Source organism: Ovis canadensis, chromosome 15 (genome assembly GCF_042477335.2).
Source record: "Ovis canadensis isolate MfBH-ARS-UI-01 breed Bighorn chromosome 15, ARS-UI_OviCan_v2, whole genome shotgun sequence".
NCBI classification, from domain to species: Eukaryota; Metazoa; Chordata; class Mammalia; order Artiodactyla; family Bovidae; genus Ovis; species Ovis canadensis.
In genome coordinates, this window is record NC_091259.1 from 83803686 (window position 1) to 83830383 (window position 26698).

The following is a 26698-nucleotide window of genomic DNA, read 5'->3' on the forward strand; positions in this document are numbered from 1 at the left end:
AATGTATCCACTTGAATCTTTCTAGATTTTTTTCAATGTACATGCAGTGTATAAATTAATATGAAAAAGGGCTAATCTTCTTGTAATTTTTTTCTTACACGGTCACACACATTTCCTCACATTTGAGAACATGATGTTTAAAGGTTGCATTGCACTTTATGTGTGTGTGTGTGTGTTAGCCGCTCAGACACGTTTGACTCTTTGCGACCCCAGGGACTGTAGCCCGCCAGGCTTCTCTGTCCATGGAATTCTCCGGCAAGAATACTGGAGTGGATCGCCATTCCCTTCTCCAGATGGACTTCCCAACCCAGGTATCGAACCCTGGTCTTCTGCCTCACAGGCAGATTCTTTACCGTTTGAGCTAAAGTCTAAATGCATTGCATTTTATGAATGTACCATAATTACCAATTCTAACAGTGGACATTTAAATTGTCTCAAATTTTTCATTATTATAAATAACACAAAAGAGATCTTGTTTATCTCTCTGTCCTCAGGCCACATCTGACATAAAATATGTCTTCAATCAATATTTATTTAATGAATATACACCTTGATACTGTCTACTATGAGTCAGGCACTGTGAAAAGTAGTTTTTAAAATTGTGGATTCATTATACTAACAACAACTAGGCCAAAGAAAAATATTCTTCCCACTTTACACACAAAGGCTCACGAAGATTCAATAATTTGCCAGAAACAACAAAACTGGCAGACAGTAGCTCACACTAAGATTCTTCCTTTACAACTTGTTGCCTCCCATTTAAATGTTGGAAATATCCCAGGAAAAAATATTAGAGATTGAATTGTAAAAGTTTATTAGAGTAAATGAAACTTTCATTAAGACGTCTCTTCAAAATCGCCAAGACTCTGTGAAACAACAGAACTGTGTTTTAGAGTAGGAGTCAGAGAATCTTTGAGAAGGCTAATAAAGCAACAGTGAGACAATACAAGAGTTTGGGGAACAGTATGACGTTATTTAACTTGAAAATGCACATTCTCTACTATCTGGCAACTCCATCACTAGGTACACACCCTAGAAACTGATGCCAACTGCATCAGAAGACCTGTATAAGGACATTTACAGCAATGTTGGCTATAAAAGTCAAATGTTGAAAACACCTTACAAATTCATCAGAAAGAGAATGAAGAGTGGTATATTCACTGGATATAATATTACACAGCAACTAAAAGAGCTGCAAGTGCTGAAAGCAGCTACTCCAACAAGTACATGAACATGCCAAAAGTTGGCCCAAATGTCCACTGGTGGATGAATAAACAAACCGGTACGTATACACAATGGACCGTTACTCAGCTATTGGTGAGAATGAAGTACTTACTGACACACGTTACAACATGGACGAACGTCATACACACGATGCTAAGTAAAGGAAGCCAAACATGAAAGGTCTGATATCACACGATTCCATATGTAGGATATATCCAGAATGTATCGATCCACAGAGACAGATTCAGATTAGTGGTTGCCAGGGGTTGCGGAGAGAGGAAGAATGGGAAGAAACTGCTTAATGGATAAGGAGTTTTACTGTGACGTGATGGGAATGTCACTGCTTTGGGACTAGACAGAGATGGTGGTTGCACAACATCATGAATGTGTAAAATACCACTGACTTGTTCACTTAAAATGGTCGACTTTATGTTACATGAATTTCACATCAATAAAAAATTTTTTTTTAAGTTCCCAAGTGATTCTAACATGCAACCCTGGGTTAAAAACCTCTAACGTTATCTTCTTGGCACAAGTTTGAGCTGCAAAAGCAATCTTTCCTATCTGACTGATTTTCAAAGAGAAACAGTCAATGAGCGCTTTTAAAGCGTTTTCCAACCAAGAGAATGTGAACAACATTCAGTTGCTGGTGTTCTGTCAATTCACCGCAATACTTTCTTTTTTCTTGTTGGTTCCTTTTTGAAACATGAAGAAAAATGTGATCCAACCTAACTGCACCATATAAAATAGTGTTGTCATTGTGCTAAGTTTTCTGAAATGGCTTCTACTGCTTCGTAGCCTCAGTTTAAAAAACTATTGATTTATGATTTTGTTGCTTTCCATTCAAAGGAAAGGCTAGGTTCGTATCAAAACTTTCCCAGGCACTGAAATAATGGATACGGTATTTTGTGTATTCATGTGACACTGAAGACTCTTGCTCTGTCTTTATCTTTTCCCAGATTAATATACTAAGAAAAAAAGGACTTCACTAATTTTTCTCCATAATTAATTTAAAAATTAATTTTAGAATATAATTTTTTATATATCTAAGAAAATGTATACAATATATGTGTTAGGAGGCATTACAATAAAATTGATATACTGACCTACCATCCAATTAAAAATCAGAACTCTACCAATATTATTGCACCAGCGCAACTCTTTCCTACCCTCATCCTTCTTCCCAAAGAAGTACTTTCCTGAAGTTTGCTTGGTTCTCTGCTGTGGTCAGTCACATATTCCTAAACAAAATTAACTGTGCTTGCTTGTAAGCCTTAGAAAATGTTATACTGTTGTATAACTTACCTTTTTCATTCAATGTTTCATTTGTAAAATTCACCCATGTGGTATACTATAGTTTAAATTTACTAAAATTGTGGTCAAAAGACTTATGCTGGTACAAAACCTTATCATTCCAAGGTAAGTACAGAAACAGAGGTAAGTGTTTAGAAACTGCCATAGCACCTATTCTAACTTCCTTTATTATGGTGCTCTGAGGAACTGAAAAACGTTGAGTGAGGCTAATGTATAAAATACAACAAGAAAAGTAAGGGAGGACAGAGAGTAAGGCTGGAAGGTAGTCTAGATCAGACCCTGGAAGGTCCTGTAAGTGATGCTAGGAAATTTGGACTTTATTCCAAAAGCAGGAGACTTTGATTGAAGGACTGTAAACAGGAAAATTTCATAAGGGATCAAATTTGCATTTTTCAAACTATATAATGTAAATATAAAAGCAATATAAAGAATGTCTTAGAAGGCAGTAACAACAGAGGGAAAACAGAAAACTAAATGAAGGATGATGATAACTTGGAACTAACAACAGTAGCAACTCAGGTAGAGAAAAGGGAATGGATTTTAGAGACAAAGAATGTCAAGGACTGTCTTTATTGAGTGACTAACTCCCTGATGTTCAAGCTGGTTTTAGAAAAGGCAGAGCAACCAGAGATCAAATTGCCAACATTCACTGGATCATGGAAAAAGCAAGAGAGTTCCAGAGAAACATCTATTTCTGCTTTATTGACTATGCCAAAGCCTTTGACTGTGTGGATCACAAGAAACTGTGGAAAATTCTGAAAGAGATGGAATACCAGACCACCTAACCTGCCTCTTGAGAAATCTGTATGCAGGTCAGGAAGCAACAGTTAGAACTGGACATGGAACAACAGACTGGTTCCAAACAGGAAAAGGAGTACGTCAAGGCTGTATATTGTCACTCTGCTTATTTAACTTATATGCAGAGTACATCATGAGAAACGCTGGACTGGAAGAAACACAAGCTGGAATCAAGATTCCCGGGAGAAATATCAATAACCTCAGATATGCAGATGACACCACCCTTATGGCAGAAAGTGAAGAGGAGCTAAAAAGCCTCTTGATGAAAGTGAAAGAGGAGAGCGAAAAAGTTGGCTTAAAGCTCAACATTCAGAAAACGAAGATCATGGCATCCGGTCCCATCACTTCATGGGAAATAGATGGGGAAACAGTGGAAACAGTGTCAGACTTTATTTTTTGGGGCTCCAAAATCACTGCAGATGGTGACTGCAGCCATGAAATTAAAAGACACTTACTCCTTGGAAGAAAAGTTATGACCAACCTAGATAGTATATTCAAAAGAAGAGACATTACTTTGCCAACTGAGGTCCGTCTAGTCAAGGCTATGGTTTTTCCTGTGGTCATGTACGGATGTGAAAGTTGGACTGTGAAGAAAGCTGAGCGCTGAAGAATTGATGCGTTTGAACTGTGGTGTTGGAGAAGGCTCTTGAGAGTCCCTTGGACTGTGAGGAGATCCAACCAGTCCATTCTGAAGGAGATCAGCCCTGGGATTTCTTTGGAAGGAATGATGCTAAAGCTGAAACTCCAGTACTTTGGCCACCTCATGCGAAGAGTTGACTCATTGGAAAAGACTCTGATGCTGGGAGGGATTGGGGGCAGGAGGAGAAGGGGACGACGGAGGATGAGATGGCTGGATGGCATCACTGACTCGATGGACGTGAGTCTGAGTGAACTCCGGGAGTTGGTGATGGACAGGGAGGCCTGGCTTGCTGTGATTCATGGGGTTGCAAAGAGTCGGACACAAATGAGCAACTGAACTGAACTGAACTGAACTGAACTGTAGGAGTCTAAAATCAGGATAAAGATGAAGCTTTGGACAACCTGTGTTTGAGATGTACATTAGACAAGGGTAGATGTGGAAAGCAGCTGGAAATTCAAGCCTGGTGCTCAAGAGAGAGAACTGGTCTGGAGATAAAAATTTAGTTAGGAGTTATCTGTGTGGCTCAAATGGTAAAGAATCTGCTGCAATGTGGGAGACGTGGGTCCGATCCCTGGGTCGGGAAGATCCCCTGGAGAAGGGAATGGCTACCCACTCTAGTATTCTGGCCTGGAGAATTCCATGGACAGAGGAGCCTAGCAGGCTACAGTCCATGGATCGCAAAGAGTTGGACAGGACTAACTAATATACACAAGGGGTGGATGAATAGTACTGAGGAAGAGTGTATAGTGAGAAGAGCCCCAGGTTAGAGTTTAGATGTTTCCAGTTTAGAAACCAGAATCTAGAGGACCTTCGTCCACATGTATAGTGTTGGATATATAAAATGATCAGTTAATGTCTTCTGGGGGGAAAAAAAAAAACAAAAAACCCACAATAATCTAAAATGGGGTAAACAGTCTTATTAAATTTGAGTTTTTGTTACTTGAGGGAAACTTTGTTACTTTCAATTTCTACCTGCAAATCTAAATTAAAAAAAAAAGAAAAGGAATTCTGTATCTTCAAAATCACCACTAACTTAAGGTTGAGACCTTAGGTAAGTTACTTACCCAAATGTACACTGCCTCAGCATGCTTGTGTGTGAAGTGGGAATAACAGTGCACACCTCAGAGGACTGTGTGGATTAAATGAGTCAGTACATGTAAAGCTGTTACACTAGGTATTTGGCTCAATAAATGCTAGCAATTTACTATCATTATCAGTATTTGGCATTCCAAGTTTGAAAATATTTATCTCATTTCTAAATTACAGTTGACTTTATTTTGGAATTGTATAGCATTAAAAGAGCAAGTCTACAAGCACCTTAGAATATTGCTTAATGCATAAGATACATGATTATATTAAATCTGTCATGTTGAAATACAGTATTAATATCAAAGTATTTTGAAATGTGAGTATATGGGTTTCTACATTAATACATTAAATAAAATACAGCAGCATATTAATAACTATTATAATTCTGAAGTTATGATGAATAAAAATATTTTTATATATTATATGACTACAGATATGATTTCTATTGGTGACAGAGGTATATGTTCTAATATTACTATAGTTTATTGTCTACATTATTAACTGAAGAAAATGTCAAAATTTCAGTTTGAAGGTTACTGAAAATAAGATGTAATTTTTTTTCCACATAAATGTACAGAGTCCCTGAATTCTAACACAGGTTAAAATCTGTTAGTCTACAACCTTTCAAATTCTATGATCAAAGACTTTAGGGCACTGCTTACACTCACCTCAAAGTCCCTTGTTAAGGTAACAGCTAACACCCATCCAATACTCAAGTGGCACTTTATCTTTTACAGGTATTTTTATAATCATTCATCTTCTGTGTATTTCATAATGTAAATGCAAGTATACTATCTCATTTGGGTTTTCTTTCCTTTTTTATATTATTTTTAGTTATGTGGCTCTTTCTTACTAAACAGTAAGATACTCTTGAGCAAAAGCTTTTTGTCTTATTAATCTCTATCCCCACAAGGTTCAAATAAATAAATAAAGCATCATTATCCTCTTTTTTCAGGCTTATTTTCTTTCTTTTTTTAATATTATTCTTACGTAACTCTTTCTTACTCAACCATAAGATTCTCTTGAGCAAAAGCTTTTTGTCTCATTAATCTCTCTTTTCACGAGGCTTAAATAAATAAATAAAGCATCTTTATCCTCTTTCTATACCTGGGGGGAAAAGAGGTTCAGTGTCCCACCAAAGGTCACCTGGGTGAAAGAGAATGGTCTAGAGGAGACTTCTTGATTCTTAGTTTGGTGAATTTTCCAGGACTTATGGTTTCTATATGATCTACAGTGAAATCTATTCACCCTGTATCTATTCAAACAGTATAAATAATAAGAGTTATTTTGATGTTTACCTAACTCAATAAAAACATAAACAGCAAATGGAAGTATATGTGAAAGACAAGTTTATTTGCCTTCAAAGGACTTAAGGTAATTTAGAGAAATTTAAAATACAGTTAGTTGGTAAGGGGGAATCATCCCTGATCAGCAGCTGCCAAATAATCAAGCTAACCACCTAGCTGGGTCTCAAATACTGTTCACTTGTGTTTGCATAAGAAATAACTACAGTTTTAATTATAATTTGGGGTTATTCACAATACTTATTCCACTGAGTATTGATTCTACTAGTTGAAAAAGAAAATCTCTCCTTGAAATTGATCAAAAAACCAATAGTAGACTATAATCTACAGTTCATACTAGTTTCAAACTTATAACTACAATTCTAGAATGTTTGTGGGAGGGTAGGAAAAAGGTCATTAAAGTGGCCACTTGTTTTAAACTTTGCCTCTATCTGCACATTTTAACTAACCATTATCAGACAGGCTTTAGGAACATTCAGAACAGCAGAGTTCATAAAATGAAATATGCATAAAATAAACCAATAATTTCACGAAAAGTCGCACAATCTAAAGGTTTGAATGATCTCTTCCGAGAAATGTAGTGCTATTTTCAAAACACACAGCAAATAAAACCAAATTAACCTTCATAATAGCTAACAGTGGAAACCACCCAAATCTCTATCCACTGATAAACGGATAAATAAAATGTGGTAAATCCACAGAATAGAATATGACTCAATGATAAAAATGAGGTACTATAAAGAATCCCTAAAACTCAAAAACAGGCAAACAGCATGATTAAAAAGTGGGCAAAGAACTTGATTAAACACCTATCCAAAGAAGACAGACAAAAGGCTAATAAGCACACGAGAAGAAGTTCAATACTACTGAATATTCAGTTCAGTTCAGTTGCTCAGTCGTGTCCGACTGAGACCCCATGAATCACAGCACACTAGGCCTCCCTGTCCATCACCAACTCCCAGAGTTCACCCAAACTCATGTGCATCAAGTCGGTGATGCCATCCAGCCATCTCATCCTCTGTTGTCCCCTTCTCCTCCTGCCTTCAATCTTTCCCAGCATCAGGGTCTTTTTAGTGAGTCGGCTCTTCGCATCAGGTGGCCAAAGTACTGGAGCTTCAGAATCAGTCCTTTCAATGAATAGTCAGGGTTGATTTCCTTCAGGATGGACTGGTTGGACCTCCTTGCAGTCCAAGGGATTCTCAAGTCTTCTCCAACACCACAGTTCAAAAGCATTAATTCCTCAGCACTCAGCCTTCTTTGTGGTCCAACTCTCACATTTATACATGACTACTGGGAAAACCACAGCTTTGACTACCCGACCTTCATCAGCAAAGTAATGCCCCTGCTCTTTTCAGAGTAGCCAAAATCGTAGAGATAGAAGGTGGAATGATTGTTGCCAGCAGATGCAAGGAGAGGGGAATGAGGAGTTACTGTTAATGGGTATAAAGTTTCAGTTCTACAAGGAGAAGAATTACGGAGATGGATGGTGGGGGCTACACAACATTACAAATGCATTTAATGCCATTGACTTGTACATTTAAACATGCTTAAGATGGTAAATTTCTATGAAATGTTCAGAACAGGCAAATCTACAGAGACAGAAACTGGATGAGTGGTTACCTACGACTAGAGTGTTTGGGAATATTAGAAAAGTGTGAAGGAGGGTGGGGTTTCTTTTGGGGGTAATGAAAAATGTTCTAAAACTGTGTTGATGGTTGCACAAATTTATGAATATACTGAAAGTGATTGAATTGTACACTTTAAAAATGGGTGAATGGTATATAAATTATATATCTTACTAAAACTGATAAAACAATAACAACAACAAAACCTAACAAAGTTTTACTTAAAAAGAAGTCCTTGGGAGATGAGTGATTTGTAAAAGCTGCCAATCATTTTACACTTGCATGGCCTGGCTATAATGGTTAGACTCCTTTCTAATAACAGGATCTAATTCTCCAATTTTACCTTAAGTATTCACTCAATGAATTTCCCTCTGGGCAAACCACGATGGTTCAATGAGTTCACAGGAGTAAAAGTAGAACCTAAACAAATAACCATATCCACTTGAAACTAGCACAGCACTGTTAATTGGCTACACTCCAATATAAAATAAAAAGTAAAAACAAACCCACAATTCCAAACAACCATAATACAAAATGTAGTATATGTGGAAAGCGCCCTATAAGCAAGAGACAAATTAGGGTTAGGGAGATCAAAGACAGGATCAGCTGCCAGTGAGTAAGGCATGGTCAGTGAAAAATTTTATAGAAAGGATGACATCTGAGCTCAGTAATAAATTATAGGCAGATTAACAAAAAACAAAAATGGAACCAGGAGTGGAGAAGAGATATTGAAGCTGAGAAAATGAGAAACGCAAAGTCTTGGAAGTAGAAAAGTACTAGCATGTTTAGGGAACACTAAATGGCTCCACTTAACATAGACCAGAAAGACAGACTGGGGCCAGATCATGTATAACCCTGAAGATAAACAGCAGAGGATGCTGATGACCCGAAGCAGCAATGACACGATCCTATCCACTTTAGAAAGATAAATTTATGTAGAATGAATTGGAAGGGAAAGAAAGTAGAGTCCTGACCAGAAATTATTGCAGTACTCGAGGACAAAGCTAAGTAGAAGCCAGAACTCCTAGGAATGGAAAGGATGAGCAGAGGAGACTGAAGGGAGTTACATTAAAGAAACAGAATCAGCAAGCCTTGGCAACTAAGGATGTGGGAGTTGGGAAAAAAATTTAGTAGGAGGCTCCAGTCTACGTGACTCGGAGAACAGTGGTGCTAATGACAGAAAAATGCCAGAAGAAAGTTCTGAGAGTTGTTTGTTTAGGGGGAGTGGAGGAGAGGTTAAGAATATGATGAGTTTGGTTTTAGATTTGAAATTCAAGTGGGTAGAAATGTGGTACCAGGAATGAACAGAGGGCTCTGGATTTTATAAACAGGAAACCAAGTCTTCATTACATAGCAAGGTTTGATGTTTTAAGAGTGCATAATACTGCCAACAAAGAGAAGCATTAATAAAATTAATTTGGCCTATATATGATGTTTGCTATGGTTCATTCAAGTTAGTCCATACTATGAATACTCAGAAATTTCAAGTTCATTATCATCATGGTTCATTCAAGCTAGTTCATACTACAAATACTCAGAAACTTCAAATTACTCAGCACACTGTTTTTACCCTAGTCTAAAACAGAGGCAAACTAAATCTGTTCTACAGAAATATTATAATCTTAATACCACTGTTGTACCTAAAAATGTCTTCTAAAGAGCTCAAATACTGTATAGTTCACACTATTGCTGAAGAATGTTTATATGTAATTATTTATTTTTAGACCAGAGGTTAGGAAATGTTTCCAAAGTCACACATAAGGCCACAACTTAGAATAAACTCTGAACTTAAAGCAGATTTCAGTTTAGTGTTCAATTAAATATTAAATGTGCATTACGTACTATCATTAGTATACAGACCCCAGCAGTCTATGCATTTTCTTTCATGAACCAGCTAAAAGCAAGGCACCGAGAGAGAAAGCCATCAGTAATACCAGTAATGTTAGACCTGGGGGCAGAACCTGTATCTCCTATTTCTCAGTCCACCATTCTTCCCCTTCACTCAAGGGTCCACGTATAGGGTCCATTTACTTTAAATTCCTGCACTGTGACAGCTAATAAGAACATTTATACAGCTACTAAACATACTGTTTTAGCTTCCGACTTGGGAAAACGGTATGGCAGTGAAACTATCTTATGGCGAGCTCCCAAACTCTTGACCTACAAAAGCTCTTCACTATCACGATACAAGAGATCTGGATCTGATTACCATTCCTGGACTCCTGACTTCTGTCTAAGGAAATGCTACCGCAGAAGCAAAGAATGAGTCTGAGGAAAAATCCTCCCCACTCAAAAAGAAACCCCTCTGAACGATTAATAAAGAATGATGTGAAGTTACTTAAAGAAAAAAAAAAAAGAAATTATAAAACAAAGATAAAACAAAATACACATACATGCCCAGAAATCTTTACTCAAACCATGTCTAAGAAGGACAACTGGATTAAAGAAGTATAACAATTATGTAACTGTCATAGAAAAATTTTAAATGTATTACTTGGCCAAGCCAGACAAAATCTCATCACTTAAGTAGCCAGTAACAAAAATGACAAAACTTCCCCTCCGCACTGCCTCCAGGTAATTCTCATTAACAAGGACAAGTGTTACCCTCTTATTGGAGTATTTTGCATATGGGGCCAGAAATGGGAACTGCTCCTCTAGTAGGTTATCTCAACAAACTTGGGTGGGCTTGCTGTACTAGTCCTGAGATGGTGGCCTCCCACCAAATCCTTCAGAGAGGAGCAAAAGAGCAGACTCTTTCACATTCTGCCATTCATATCAGTGGGAAAGGTTAACTGGACTCTCCTCAATAGCTGATCACTGTCAGTGTCTCCCAAAGTGGGGGATTCAATAGCAACACAGGCCTCTGGGGAGACAGAAAGCTAAACCTGGCTGTGAATTAGGTCAACTTTGAGAGTTACTGCTCAGTTGTACCAAGATAGCTGAAAATCTAATGCTTACTCATCTCAAGAGTTTGCCAGGTCTCCAAATCCCAGGCTAAGGACCCAAGGCCCAGGACCCTAGATTCCAGCTCCACCCATCTAGCTCAGCGGGATTATACTGGGCAAAAGCAATCCTCTCATTTCAAGCAGGAACCAGACTGGAGCAAAGCTAGGCTGTGGGCACAGCTCAACCACTGCATATCCAAACCAGCACCCTAGGACCGCTGTCACCACCCAGAAGTAGAGCAGATGCCCCAGGCTTTAGCTCACTGCAGCCGGCATTGTTTACGCTCTTTCGCCGCCTTAGCCTCTGATAGGCCAGTAAAGTCCCCTGTACAGTCCACCAGGACTTCCGCCATGGGCGCGGGATGCTTGACCCTCGCCCGCAGTTTGACACTTACGCTCCCCGGCAGGGAGAGGTCGCAGCCCTACGGTTCGAGGCGGAATCAGCAGGAATACCGGGCGGGCGGGGGCGGTGGCGGCGGCAGCGGCAGCATTGGCGCGGAGGGCCGCTGGGAAACGCCTCCTCGGGGGCGGGGCCCAGAGCGCTGTGTCAGAGTGCCTGCCCCACCCCGGCCCCCCGCCCCGGCCCCAGCCCCCGCCCGGCACACTCTGACGGCTTAAAGGGGCCGCACATGCCTGTGCTCAGAGGACTGGGCGCTCCTTCCATCCCACAGGGCTTTCAAGGCAAGATGCTAATGAAGGGCCAACTAGGCACACTCTACCTCGGTTAGGTGTGGACCTCTTTTTTTGTGTGTGGCAACACAGATAATGTTCCAGAAACAAAGAAGGTGACCTGTTCTTACTATCACAATCTTAATGCCTCCTTCAGGGGTGAAAAAAATTGCGGCAGGAAACAGTCAAAGCATCAGGGTAAATATATAGCCCCCATTATGTTAGTGGCTTATTCCACTAACTGCTTATTAACTCGAGCAGTTAGCATTTTTCAAATGGCAACTCAAAGGCACAGAAAAGAATTCCGAGAGCCTGCATTGCTTCACCTCACCCTTTCACTGACTTCCTTCTCTTCGGTACAACGAGGAATCCTAGACAATGATAGAAGATGGATGTGTGTGCATGCCAAGTCGCTTCAGGCGTGTCCCACTCTGCGACCCCATGGATTGTAGTCCACGAGGCTCCTCTGCCCATGGGATTCTCAGGCAAGAATACTGGAACTGGTTGTCATGCCCTCCTCCAGGGGATCTTCCCAAACCAAGGGATCAAACCTGGGACTCCTGCATTGCAGGTGGAGTCTTTACCATCTGAGCCACCAGGGAAGCCCACGTAATATGAAGAGTTCTTGAGAAAACTGTAGTAGAAACTAGACTAAAATCTCAGGGAGTTAAGTAATGGTCTCTGATCTCTCTGTAGGTTATTAAAGAATTTTAAATTTCTTTTCATAGGAGGAATTTTTCCTCAACCTCAACTTACAAGGTTTGTATGCATTTTGTGTCTCCTTTATACTGTCAGGAAAGAGATCTGTGTGTTTATTAAGCCTGTATTGTTGTTGTTCAGTCACTAAGTTGTGTTCGACTCTTTGCGTCCCCATGAAATGCAGCATGCCAGTTCTCCACCTTCTCCCTGAATTTGTTCAAACTCATGCTGAGCGACTTCACTTTCACTTTTCACTTTCCTGCACTGAAGAAGGAAATGGCAACCCACTCCAGTGTTCTTGCCTGGAGGATCCCAGGGACGGGGGAGCCTGGTGAGCTGCCGTCTATGGGATCACACAGAGTCGGACACGACTGAAGCGACTCAGCAGCAGCAGCATGTCCATTGAGCCAGTGATGCCATCCAACCATCTTATCCTCTGTCCTCCCCTTCTCCTCTTACCCTCAATCTTATCCAGCATCAGGGTCTTTTCCAATGAGTCAGCTCTTCAAATAAGGTAGCCAAAGTACTGGAGCTTCAGCTTCAGCACCAGTCCTTCCAATGAATATTCAGGATTGATTTCTTTTAGGACTGACTGATTTGATCTCCCTGCTGTCCAAGGGACTCTCAAGAGTCTTCTCCAACACCACTGTTTGAAAGCATCAATTCTTTGGTGCTCAGTCTTCTTTTGGATCCAACTCTCACATCCACACATGACTACTAGAAAAAATTATAGCTTTGACTACATGGATCTTTGTCAGCAAAGTGATGTCTCTGCTTTTTAACAGCTTTTCTTCCAAGGAGCAAGTGTCTTAATTTTGTGACTGCAGTCACTGTCCATGTTGATTTCAGAGCCCAAGAAAATGAAATCTGACACTTGCCACTTTTTCCCCACCTATTTGCCATGAAGTGATAGGAACGGATGCCATGATCTTCGTTTTTTGAATGTTGAGTTTTAAGACGGCTTTTTCACTCTCCTCTCTCACCTTCATCTAGAGGCTCTTTAGTTCCTCTTCACTTTCTGCCATTAAAGTGGTATCATCTGCATATCTGAGGTTGATATTTCTCCCAGCAATCTTGATTCCAGCTTCTAAGTCATCCAGCCCAGCGTACCTTCATCTAATCTTGATAAATAAACATACCTTATTAAAACCTTCAGTTCAGTTCAGTCACTCAGTCGTGTCTGACTCTTTGCGACCCCATGAATCACAGCACGCCAGGCTTCCCTGTCCATCACCATCTCCCGGAGTTCACTCAAACTCACATCCATCGAGTCAGTGATGCCATCCAGCCATCTCATCCTCTGTCGCTCCCTTTTCCTCCTGCCCCCAATCCCTTCCAGCATCAGAGTCTTTTCCAGTGAGTCAACTCTTCGCATGAGGTGGCCAAAGTACTGGAGTTTCAGCTTTGGCATATTAAAACCTTAAGTCACCCCTAAACCTATAGAGGAATCAATTTAGTAAAGCTAAAGACCATTTATGGGCTTCCCTGGTAGCTCAGTGGTAAAGAATCTATCTGCCAATGCAGGGGATGCAGGTTCAGTCCCTGGGTCAGAAAGATCCTCTGGAGAAGGAAATGGCAACCCACTCCAATATTCTTGCCTGGGAAATTCCATGGACAGAGGAGCCTGGCGAGCTACAGTTCAGGGGGTCACAAAAGAGTTGGACAAGACTTAGTGCCTAAAGAACAACAAAAGACCATTCATAAGTGCCCGAACATCTTCCACCCCAAATAGTTCAAGTGGAAATTTAAATTCCAAAGGACAGGCACAAAGACTGCTCTAATATGGAGCAGACCCAGGTTACCCTTATTCTGAAGGTCTTAGAAAATTCTAGGCTAAGGTTGCCATGAAGAGAAACTGATTCCGATTAGAACAGTCTGATTTTGAATTGGAAACAAACAAACAAACAAACAAAAACACCTCATTTCAAAGTGCATTTAACTATGAATGATACTTTTGAATCAGGTAATTAAGACCTTCTTTCATTCTATCTGTATCAAGCTTATCACACTGTTCTGAGAGCAATGTAGTAGATCAGCCTTCCCACTAGATTTCGAGCACCTCAAGGCAGCGGTTGGAATGTACCTCATCTTTTTTCCCAGTATGTGATACCAAATGAATGCTCAGTAAACATTTATACAAAAGATATGACCAACACTTATTTTGACAAAGGAGTCCAGGTAACTTCAATAAGCCTAGTGCAGTGAGTATACATGTGCATGTTCACATACAAATGGATAATACCCAGTGCTGCACTTATTACTGAATTAAAAATTTAGAGAGAAAAAAATCCATTGATTGTACAACTCAGTACAATCAGATTTATATATTTTGTACCAAAGCAAAGACATTTTATATAAATATTCCTGAATAATAATTAGATATCTCACCAAATGTCACAGCCCCAAATATTTCGGTTATTGCGGCCTTTTTTCTACAAACCACGAAGAGACTAAACTGGACATGTAAAACCTTCACAATTCAACAAATTACCAGAAAGAAGTATTCTCCAGGGCAAAGTTGAAACTGTTTAGGAAATGATTCAACAAACAGTATATATGGAAGAGAATATGGGAAAATGATAATTCATTTATCAGAAAGGTGGTATTTCTTGTGCTTTTAAAAAATCCTTCTTCATTGTAACGTTTTTTCCTGAAACAAATCAAGCACAGATTAAGGAAAATATTCATTTACATATAGCCAGAGCGAAGGGGGGAAAGTTTTAAGCATTAACTGGAATTCTTTATTACATCATATTCAGTGAAGGGAAGAGGCCAAGCTAGTGATTAAGAGCGAGGACTCTGGAGCCAGAATGCTTAGTTCAAATCCTGGCTGTGCCATTTATTAGCTGTGTGGTTTTAAACAAAAACTCTTACCTCTTTGTGCTTCTGTTTTCTATTTGTAAAATAAGGAATTTTTTACCTTACTGGGTTAATTAGGAGAATTAAATGAGTTAAGTTTCTTATACTTAAAAAGTGCCTAGAATTAATTGCTGAACGGTAAGTAGTAAATAAAGTACATAACATTCAACAAAACTGTCTGCCTTTTCTATCACATTCTTCCACTAAAAAGCAAATGAATAGCCCCTTCCCACTGACTGCTCCCTGTGTTCTTCCTAGCTGTCAGAAGTTAACTGAGGATTAGAGGGAGAAGAGGTCCTCCAACTTAAGAGCTTTTAAATCAGGTTTCAGTTCAGTTCAGTCGCTCAGTCGTGTCCAACTCTTTGCGACCCCACGAATCGCAGCACGCCAGGCCTCCCTGTCCATCATCAACTCCCGGAGTTCACTCAGACTCACGTCCATCAAGTCAGTGATGCCATCCAGCCATCTCGTATAACTTATATATACTAAAATTCTTTAGTATAACTTACATATACTAAAATTTACTTTTAAAAATTCTGTCTTGGAGTAGAGTTGATTTACAATGTTGTGTTAGTTTAAACTTCACTCTTTAGTACACAGTTCTATGCACCCTGACAGAAATCTAGTCATGTATCCATCACCATAGTCAGGAACATCTCTACAAGCCCCGCAAACTTTCTGTGCCTCTTTGTAATTAACCTCTCTCCCCCAGACCATCACTCATCAGTATTCTGTTCCTACAGGTTTGGTTTTTGCACACGTCACATAAAAAGAACCATATAGTGTGTAGTCTTTTGAGTCTGGCTTTGTTCACTTAGTAGAACTGAGATTACCCATGTTTTTCACATATCAGTAGTTTCACTTTATTGCTGAGCAACACTCCCTTGTATGATCTAACATTCTATTCATCCATTTACCAGCTGAAGGACATGTGGACTGTTTATAGTTTTTAGTAATTGCAAAGAAAAGAAAAGAAAAAAAAAAACCCCAAACTGCTACAAATTTTCATATGAACATAACTCTTCATTTCTCTTGGGCAAATATCCAGGAGTGGGAAAAATCGGTGATATGGTAAGTGCATGTTTAATTTTATAAGTAACTGTCAAATTGGTTTCTAAAGTGTCTCTTTGAACCCTTTCATGCTCTTCTACTAACAATAAGTCAAGGGTAACTGGATTATTACTTACCACTGATTTTCAGTATGGATCTGTATTTTTATACCTATCAATTACAATCAGTTCTTTCTGCAATTTAGTATTAACGGTGTGTAATTAGTCTTCTGTTTATGAAGAATCATTGATCACTTGACATGAATCTTAAATGTTACTTTATAACACTTTCAAAGGGAAATATTCAAATCCCATCCAAGAGTGGTCATATCTGGTAATTTTTCCTGGATCAATAAGCTATAAGAATTAACAAAACGTACTACTAGTAACTAAATACATTAGGTATACTTCTGTCAATCAAACTTGCAAGATTCAGACAAGAGTTTCCAGAGCCTAAATAAAATTTATCAACAATGTGTGTAGCAAGTATTATTTAACATCTTTAGCAAAAGTATAATTCTCCTGATTAGGAAACAAAAAGGATGCATACAAGAAAATGTTTGGAAACTCATTATAAATACTATGTCCAGAGACTTCCCTGGTGGTCAGTGGCTAAGACTCCACACTGGCAATGTAGGGGACTCAGATTTGATCCCTGGTAAGGGAACTAGTCATGAAATTAAAAGACGCTTACTCACCAACCTAGACAGCATATTCAAAAGCAGAGACATTACTTTGCCGACTAAGGTCCGTCTAGTCAAGGCTATGGTTTTTCCAGTGGTCATGTATGGATGTGAGAGTTGGACTGTGAAGAAGGCTGAGCGCCGAAGAATTGATGCTTTTGAACTGTGGTGTTGGAGAAGACTCTTGAGAGTCCCTTGGACTGCAAGGAGATCCAACCAGTCCATTCTGAAGGAGATCAACCCTGGGATTTCTTTGGAGGGAATGATGCTAAAGCTGAAACGCCAGTACTTTGGCCACCTCATGCGAAGAGTTGACTCACTGGAAAAGACTCTGATGCTGGGAGGGATTGGGGGCAGGAGGAGAAGGGGACGACGGAGGATGAGATGGCTGGATGGCATCACTGACTCGATGGACGTGAGTCTGAGTGAACTCCGGGAGTTGGTGATGGACAGGGAGGCCTGGCTTGCTGCAATTCATGGGGTTGCAAAGAGTCGGACACGACTGAGCAACTGAACTCAACTGAACTGAAGGGAACTAGATCCCAGGGGCCATAACTAAGACTCAGCACAACCAAATAAATAAATATTATAAAAAATAAATACTATGTCCAATATTACAACAAAATGCCGCTGCTGGTTATGCAAATTGGCACATCCAATGTGGAAAATATTTGATATTAACCCATTCCCAAGAGAATTGAAAGTCCACACAAAGCCTGTATATAAATGTTAACAGCAGCATTACTCATAATAGTCCCAGAGTGGAAATAACCCACAAATCCATCAACTGATAAATGGGTAACACAGATTGTGATCTATCCATTCAACAGAATATCATTCAGCCATAAAAAGGAACGATATATCCTACAACATGGGTTAGCCTTGAAAACACTGTACTAAGTGAAAGAAGCAAGACACAGAAGGTCACCTATTGCATGATTACGTTGATACAAAATGTCCAGGTTAAGCAAATGCAGAGAGACAGACAGAGCCAAGGGCTAGGGGTGGGAGGGCAGGGAGGGAAATAAGGAATGGGGAGTGACTATTAGTGGGTATGAAGTCTCTCTTCAGGATGATGAAAATGTTCTGGCATTAGATAGCGGTGATGGCTGTACAACTATATGAATATATTAGGAAGCTCCTCTATACTTTATAAGAATAAATTTTATACTGTGTGAATTCTATCTCAATTTTAAAAAAAACCATTAATAGGAGACAAATAAATAAGCTATAGTATATTCACAGAAAAGATATCATACAGCAGTGAAAATAAATGAAGACAGCTATTAGTTAAAATATGCATAATTTCACAAACCATGCTGAGAAAATAGCTAGTCACTGAACAACAGGAGACACAGGTTTGATCCCTTGGTCAGGAAGATCCCCTGGAGAAGGAAATGGCAATCCACTCCAGTATTCTTGCCTAAAAAAATCCCATGTGCAAAGGAGCCTGGCAGGCTCTAGTCCAAAGGGCCACAAACAGTCAGACATAACTGAGCACGCATAGCATCGTACACAAGAGTGAGAAACTGAAGGCTCTTCCTCTAAGAGCAGGAACAGGGCGAGGATGCTTGTGCTAACAGAATTCAAAGTCAATGTTCTTCGCAGGAAAAAAAAGTCTTACACAGAGAAATTAGGCAAGATGAAGAAACAAAAGAGATCTAAGTCAAAAAGGAAGAAGTAAAATCATCTGTTTGCATATGACATAATCTTATACGTAGAAAATCCTGAAAGATTCCACCAAAGAAAAATGTGAGAATAAATGAATTCAGTAAATGAATTTTGTGAACAGAAATTAATTCAGTAAATGAATGAATTTTGCACAATACAAAACCAACATACAAAAATCAGTAGTGTTTTTCTATACCATCAATGAAAAATATGAAAAGAAAATTAAGAAAACAATTCCACTTAAAATAACATCAAAAAGAATAAAATACTTGGGACTAAACCTAACCAAGGAGATGAGACTTGTACACTGAAACTTATAAAACAATGCTGAAAGAAACTATATAGAAGATACAAACAAAAAGACATCCCATATCCATGGCCTGTGAGATTCAGTGTTATTAAGATTCCATACATCCGGAAATAATCTATAAATTCATCATAATCTATCAAAATTCCAACAGCATTTCTTATAAAAATAGAAAAATTAATTTTAAAATTCATATGGAATCTCAAAGGACCCTGAATAGTAAAAACATTTTTGAAAAAAAAAGTTGCAGCACTCTCTTCCTGATTCCAAAGCATATTAAAAAGCCACAATGATCACAACAGTGTGGTAATGGCAGAAAGACAGAAAGACCAATGGAACAGCATAGAGAACGCAGGAATAAACCCTCGCGAATAGGGTAAAATTGTCTTTGTTTGACAAGAGTGCCAAGACCACTCAATTGGGAAAGGATGGTCTCTTCAACAAATAATCATGGGAAAAACCAGACAGCTACATGCAAAAGAATGAAGGTGGACCCTTAGCTTACATCATACACAAAAACTAATATGAAATCATTAAAAATCTAAATATAAGATCTAAAACTACAAAACTCCTAGAAGAAAACACAGAGGAAAAGCTTTATAACACTGGAATGCACCATATCTTAGATATGATGCCAAAAGCACAGGCAACCAAAGCAAAAAGGGCCAACAGGGATTGTATCAAACTTAAAAACTTTTGTGTATCAAAGGACAAAGTAAACAGAGCAAAAAGATAGCCTACAGAAGGAAAGAAAATATTTATCAACCATTTATTTGGTAAGTCAATATCCACAGAATATCAAGAACTCCCACAACAAAACTTTGAATAATCCAATTAAAAATGGGCAAAAGACTTGAATAGATGTTTCTACAAAGATGAGTATTTTGCATATTTGTTGAAATTCATTGGAAGGGCTGATGCTGAAGTTCCAATACTTTGGCCACCTGATGCAAAGAGCCAACTCATTAGAAAACACTCTGATACTGGGAAAGACTGAAGACAGAGGAGAAGTGGGGGCAGAGGATGAGATGGTTAGATGGCATCACAGACTCAATGGACATGAATTTGAGCAAACTCAGGAAGATAATGGAGGACAGGGGAGCCTGGCATGCTGTAGTCCATGGGGTCGCAAAGAGTCGGACATGACTTAGCGACTGAACAAGAACAACAACAAAGATGATATACCAGTGGCCAATAAGCATATGAAAAGATGCTCAACATCACTAATCATCAGAGAAATGCATGTCAAAATCACAATGGGATTATCTCTTCACACCCAATAGAAGGGTTACTATCAAACAGATTTTTAAAAAACAGAAATAACAAATGCTGGTAAGAATGTAGAGAAGTTGCAACACTTGTCTACTGTTGGTGGGATTGTAAATGGTGCAACAGCTACGGAAGACAGTCTGGAGGCTGCTCAAACCTTAAAACAGAGCAGCGGCTGTCCTGGCCCATCGCCCGCCATTCAGTGTGTGGCCGAGGGTGGGTGCATCTACCTCCAGAAGCACTGAAAACTGGGGCTCGAGTTTACACACTCATGATCCAAGCCACAGAAGCGACCCAAACATCCACTAAAGAACGACTGGATGGATGGATAAGCAAAATGTGGTAAACACATACAATGGAATATTAGCCTTAAAAAGGAAGGAAATCCTGTTATACGCTACAATATGGATGAACTTTGAGGATACCATGCTAAGTGAAACAAGCCAGCCACAAAAAGACAAATACTGTATGAGTCCACTTACAGGAGGTACTAAACTAGTAAAGTTCACAGCAACAGAAAGTAGAATGGTGGGTATCAGGGGCCAGGGAAAGAGGAAAAGAAAAGTTGTTCAATGGATACAGTATCAGATCTGCAAGACTCAAAAGTTTTGGCGATATCTTTCACAATAACTGAATGTAACCACTAGTTTAAAATTATGATGGTAATTTTTATGTTAAATGCTTTTAAAAAAATTACAGTTTTTAAAAAGTGAGAAACTTGTCTGTTCAAAATGCTCTGTAGGTATTTAAAGAAAAAAATATTTAAATACTGATGTGGAGGAAATCTATTATGAAGTTTTAGAAACAGTTTTGGAAGCTAGCATATGAAGTCTAACTCCTTTTCTGTGTGTTTAGTAAAAATATAAAAAAAAGGGTCATACACATCGGTGGTAATGACCCTCAAAGATATTGGGCTGTAATCCTCCAAAACTATAAATGTTGTTTTATTTGGGAAAAGGGTCTCCGCAAATGTGATTAAGAATTTTGAGACAGGAAGATCATCCTGGATCATCTGAGTCAGCCTGAATGCAACCACATGTATTCTTACAAGAGGGAGACCGATGGAAAGCTGACACACTCAGAGGAGACGGTGATGTGAAGACGGAGACGAGCAAGACTGTAAGAGGCTGGAGGGATGCGACACCAGCCAAGGAACACCGACAGCTGCCAGAAGCGGAAGAGGCAAGAACCGGCGCTCCCTAGCGCCTCTGGAGGAACACGGCCGTGCCTCAGTGTCAGCCTCCAGGAAGCCTCTTCCTAAATTTTTCTAAAATTCTTACTGAAATATTATTGATTTACAATGTTGTTAGTTTCAAGCATACAGCAAAGGGATTCAGTTGTGTGTGTACAAAAAATTTTTTCCATTGTAGGCTATTACAAGTATAGTTCCCTGTTGGTTATCTTATAGTACAGTGTATATTTTAACCCCAAACTCCTACTCACCCTAAATTTTAGACTCAACTCCAGAACTGTGAGAGAATAAATTATTGTTGTTTTAAGCTGCCAAATTTGTGGTCATTTGTTTTGGTAGTCATAGAAAACTAATACATGTTTGAAAGCACATAAAAATTTTCTGGATGGATCCACAGAAAATTGTTAACAATGACCACTTTTAGAAGAATGTATATGGGATTGGCTAAAGAATTTTTACTTTTCATTTTAATACATAGCCTTGTCTTTTATTTTAATGAACAACAAGCTTCAATATTTTTTATCAAAATGTTTTTAAAAGCTCTAAAACTTTAAAATTCCAGCCTGGCACCTTGAAGCTGAATCTGTCTATACATATCCCATAAGCCTCACTTCCTCCCCTCCATATTTTTTGGACATCATATCTCCCTTGAGAGATCTGAATCTTATTTATTGCCCAGCATCTAGCAGAGTGCTTTGTCCTCTAACACATAATTCCTAAAATAGCACAATTTCATCAAATTATAGAACTCTTAAATATATAGTAAATGTGTTCTGAGTTTATAAATAAAATTTTGCATGCTGAATGTATTTAAAATGTGAAAGGGAAACATGATATAAGAGATTAATAGAATTCTAAAGCAAACCCTTTTTTGAAGTGAAAAATTAGTAAGTAATAGATTTCAAAATTTTAAAAGATTTTTGTCACTGTTTTCTTAGTACCTACTTTTTGATTATAAAATCCATTAAAAGAAGGAAATTTTAACTTTAGATCATTCATTTGGTAAAGTCATGAGAGGAGAGCAGTTGCTTGCAATAAATCTTATTATAGACCACTCTAGTCAAAATTAAATTCAACCAAAACTGTCATGTTGGACGTTGGAGTTGGAGCTGAGTTCTAGCACTTGTTTTGCCATATACTAGCTGAGTCTCAGTTTTATCATCCATCATTACAGTACCATCTTCATGTGGTTCCTTATTTAATACACATTTCCAGAGCATTCATTACATGCCAGGCAGTATTCTAAGCACTTCACATACATTAACTCGTTTATTTCTCATAACTCTTGAGATTGATATTATTATTCCATTTTACAGATGAGAAAACTGAGGCATAGAGGCTAAGTAACTTGCTTCACTTGTAACTTGCTTTAGTGGTTCAACTAATTGTCATGGTGAACTGTTGAAGTGAAAAATGATATTTTGCCTTACATATGTTAAGAATCTCTCCAAATACCTGTATTATTCCCCTGCCACACAAGTACACTTAGTATATAGCTAAGTGCCTAATACAGAGTAGCGTGAGATCATAACATGTTACTCTGTATTAGGCACTTAGCTACATACTGAGTACAGGAAGTGAAATACAGTAGCCCAGTGGCAATGTACTATGAGGGTGTAACAGAGGCAATTAATCCAGACTGGAGGGTCAGGGAAGGTCTCCCTGAGAAAGTGATATTTAGGCTAAGAACTAAAGGAAATTAATAGTGATTAGCCAGACCTAGGCACTATGACTAGATATAACAAGAGAATGTTTCAGGCATGTGGGTGAAAGCTGACAAGAGCTAGGCAAGATAAAGAAAGAACTGCAACCTATGTGGCCAAAACAGAAGCTGAGAAAAAGGGCAGACTGGAAAGGGTCTCATCATACAAAGCCAGGGACTTTATGCAAGGAAGTAGTACTGTGCGTGTGTGTGTTAGTTCCTCAGTCACGTCCAACTCTTTGTGACTCCTTGGACTGTAGCCCTCCAGGCTTCTCTGTCCATGGAATTTTCCAGGCAAGAAGACTAGAGCAGGTAGCCATTCCCTTCTCCAGGGGATCTTCCCAACTCCAAGGACTGAATCTAGGTCTCCTGCATTGCAAACAGATTCTTTACCATCTGAGCCACCAGGGAAGACCCATCATGGCAAATAGCAAGCATTCAAGAAACAGTAGCTATCATTACTATATTATTATAAGCATCATCTCAGAGTCATTTAGAGATCTTAGACAGACTTCAGTTCAGTTCAGTTGCTTAGTGGTGTCTGACTCTTTGCAACCCCATGGACTGCAGCACGCCAGGCCTCCCTGTCCATCACTAACTCCCTGAGCTTACTCAAACTCATGTCCATTGAGCCGGTGATGCCATCCAACCACCTCATCCTCTCATCAGCCCCTTCTCCTCCCACCTTCATTCTTTCCCAGCATCAGGGTCTTTTCAAATGAGTCAGTTCTTCACATCAGTTGGCCAAAATTTTGGAGTCTCACTTCAAAATCAGTCCTTCCAATGAATATTCAGGATTGATTTCCTTTAGGATAGACTGGGTGGATCACCCTGCAGTCCAAGGGACTCTCAAGAGTCTTCTCCAACACCACAGTTCAAAAGCATCAATTCTTTGGAGCTCAGCTTTCTCTATATTCCAACTCTCACATCCATACATGACTACTGGAAAAACCATAGCTTTGACTACACAGACCTTTGTTGGCAATGTCTCTGCTTTTTAATATGCTGTCTTAAGACTTAATCAAACCCACATTTTAATCTTCTGGTTCAAGAAAGGCCTAAGTTAGCTTAGGGTTCTTAGGACTGAGTAAAGCAAGTCTCTTATCTAAAACAAGTTTGTTGGGTATATAAGCAATCTATTCTTTCTTATCCTATAGAAAGCAGATTTACTGAAAGTTAAATAAGTAAAGCCTGGATAGCTCAATCAGTAGAGCACCAGACTTTTGACTTCCCTGGTGGCTCAGATGGTAAAAAAATAAAAATAAAAAATCTGCCTGCAATGCAGGAGACCTGGGTTTGACCCCTGGGGGAGTTAGGAAGATCTCTTGAAGAAGGAAATGGCTACCCAATCCAGTATTCTTGCCTGGAGAATTCCATAGACAGATGAGCCTGACCAGTCACAAAAAGTCAGACATGACTGACTGACTAACACTTTCACCTCTCAAACAAGTAAATGTCATTTTATATTACTCAGGAGACTATCCATATTTCACTTGGAGGAATTCCCCATATTAAATATAGGTCAAAATAAGCAGGCAGTCCTCTAAAGCATAAAAAACTGTTTTCTTTTACTGCCCAGAGATTTCTGATATGGGATTTAATCTTTACTCACAAATGAAGAACTCATGCTAGTTCAGGACTGGGGGTTTTCATGAGACTTTCTTTTCTTTTCTTTCTTTTTTTTTAAGCAATGTATCATATAAGAAAGGGCCAAAAGAAAAGTGTGGAATTACAGTACTGAAAAAAACACCTAAAACACAAGAATGAGAGGCTTCATATAGCAAATGAATTAGGACCCGAAATGACGAAAAACAGACACTGCAAACAAATACATAAGAGAACGAGACAGCAAGATGAACTGGGGATAAGACGTTCTAGATGGCCAAGTTGCTAGAGGTTTGTCTCTGAAATATCAATTATTTTATATAGCTTTTTCCCATGTAAAATAAATCTAAGAAAAGACATAAGCTTCACACTCTTTTAAACAAACTCGACTGATAATTATTTAAAATTTTCAGGATAATCCATTTGAGCAATCAATGTAGCAATACCCTCAAGATGTACCGCCAAAGAGTTATGAGGGAATCCTGTATCAAAATCAAGTGGTTCCAATATGGCGTTTTTGAATTTTAATGTTCTGTAGTTTTCCTTCCTCAAACTTCCTGATCAAACTAACACTTCTAGTTAACTTGTAAGCAATGCTAATTTTAGCTCCTGATTTAAAGAAGCAAGCAGGGTGAAACTGTGCATAAAGAGGGAGCAGGACCTACTTAAAGGAAGTCAATAAAATTTAGAATGCAGCAAAGACTTTTTTGGTTTATTTCCTGGCAGTTAACTTTCAGATAAATAAAATGCGACTTTAAGTCTTATGACTGAAGAAAGAAAAAGACGACTGATTAAACAAACATTTTCAAGACATACTTGAGACTATTCAACTTTTTTCCTCATCTTCACAGAAAGAATTTAAAACTCATTTTAATTAATAATCTCTAAGAAATATAATCAAGATGGAGAAGGAAATGGCAACCTACCCCAGTATTCTTGCCTGGAAAATCCCACGGACAGAGGAACCTGGTGGGCTACAGTCGATCAGATCAGAGTCAGACACGACTGAGCAACGAAACAACAGCAACAAGAAATATAATCAAGATACTGAAGAAGCAAGTTTCTAATCTCGTAATAAAATAAACATCACCTTTGAAAAGACAGCGGTCACCAAGGCTTATCTGACATCATATCTATGCCAAAAATGTCTGACCATTCCAACAAAGTCAGAATTTATACTTTGCATCTCTGAACAAAAATCATATTCCAGGAATAAGCAACTGCTGTTACCAATTAAGTGAAAATAATGTTTTCTGTGGCACTTAAAAAGAGTTAAGGAAGAAAAAAGAAAGAGCTCAGTAAAAAGCATACCACAAAGAGGACATTTGTTTGGGACATGAGTTTCCTCAGAAACTTATGGAGAGACCTGTATGAAATCATGTTTAGCTTAATACAGATAGAAATAAATAAAAAAACTATATATGTGTGCATATGCATGAGTTAGTATACATACATACCCAGCTCTGTTTACTGAGAGGACCTCGGAACAATGACGCCCCAGAAATAAGCACATCTAGATCTTGGTTTCTATCAATAAATATCACAGTCTCACAGAAGGAACCAGGGCTGATTCTACGGTTGGGATGGGGAAAATACTAGATCGGTCTGGAGCATCTTGCTGTACCAGAAAAGTGCTCAGAATGAGCTATTAATAAATAACATAGAATCAGATTATAAAACAGATATTCATATTGATATAGATAACTGGTTAAAAGAAAAATAAATGGGGGAGAACAGACAAATTTTTGTTACAAAATTCCAAACAATCTATGTAGATACTGTTCCAACTTCAGTAAGCAGAACTTATTTATGCCCCTCATCCACTGTGAGGATGAGCTAGACTCAGAGACTCACTTCCAAAGAATAGGTATAGAAAGGAAAAAATCGTAACTTTACTTCTCAGCCTGGCAAACACTACCTTAACCAAGTTCAAGATTAACATCATCAGTGATATCATATATTCCCTTGATAAGAAATGATGGTGTTCTGTGACATTCTTTCCAAAAACACATAACCCTTGTCTAATAATGAAAAAAAAAAAAAACATGGGACAA

The 26698-nt window shown here is 38.7% G+C and overlaps 1 protein-coding gene across 8 annotated transcripts in view; it reads right to left on the reverse strand.

Annotated features, from left to right (window-relative positions):
* Positions 1-26698, reverse strand: part of CKAP5 (cytoskeleton associated protein 5) — a 94715-nt gene that overhangs the window by 62045 nt on the left and 5972 nt on the right. For 2 of the 8 annotated variants that reach the window (XM_069555615.1, XM_069555610.1), the window contains exon 1: positions 11335-11515. The exons of the other annotated variants lie outside the window; for them this stretch is intronic. The gene's annotated coding sequence lies outside the window, so the exon portion shown is untranslated. Of the gene's footprint in view, positions 1-11334; positions 11516-26698 lie in introns of those variants that run through there. 8 annotated transcript variants of the gene reach the window in all.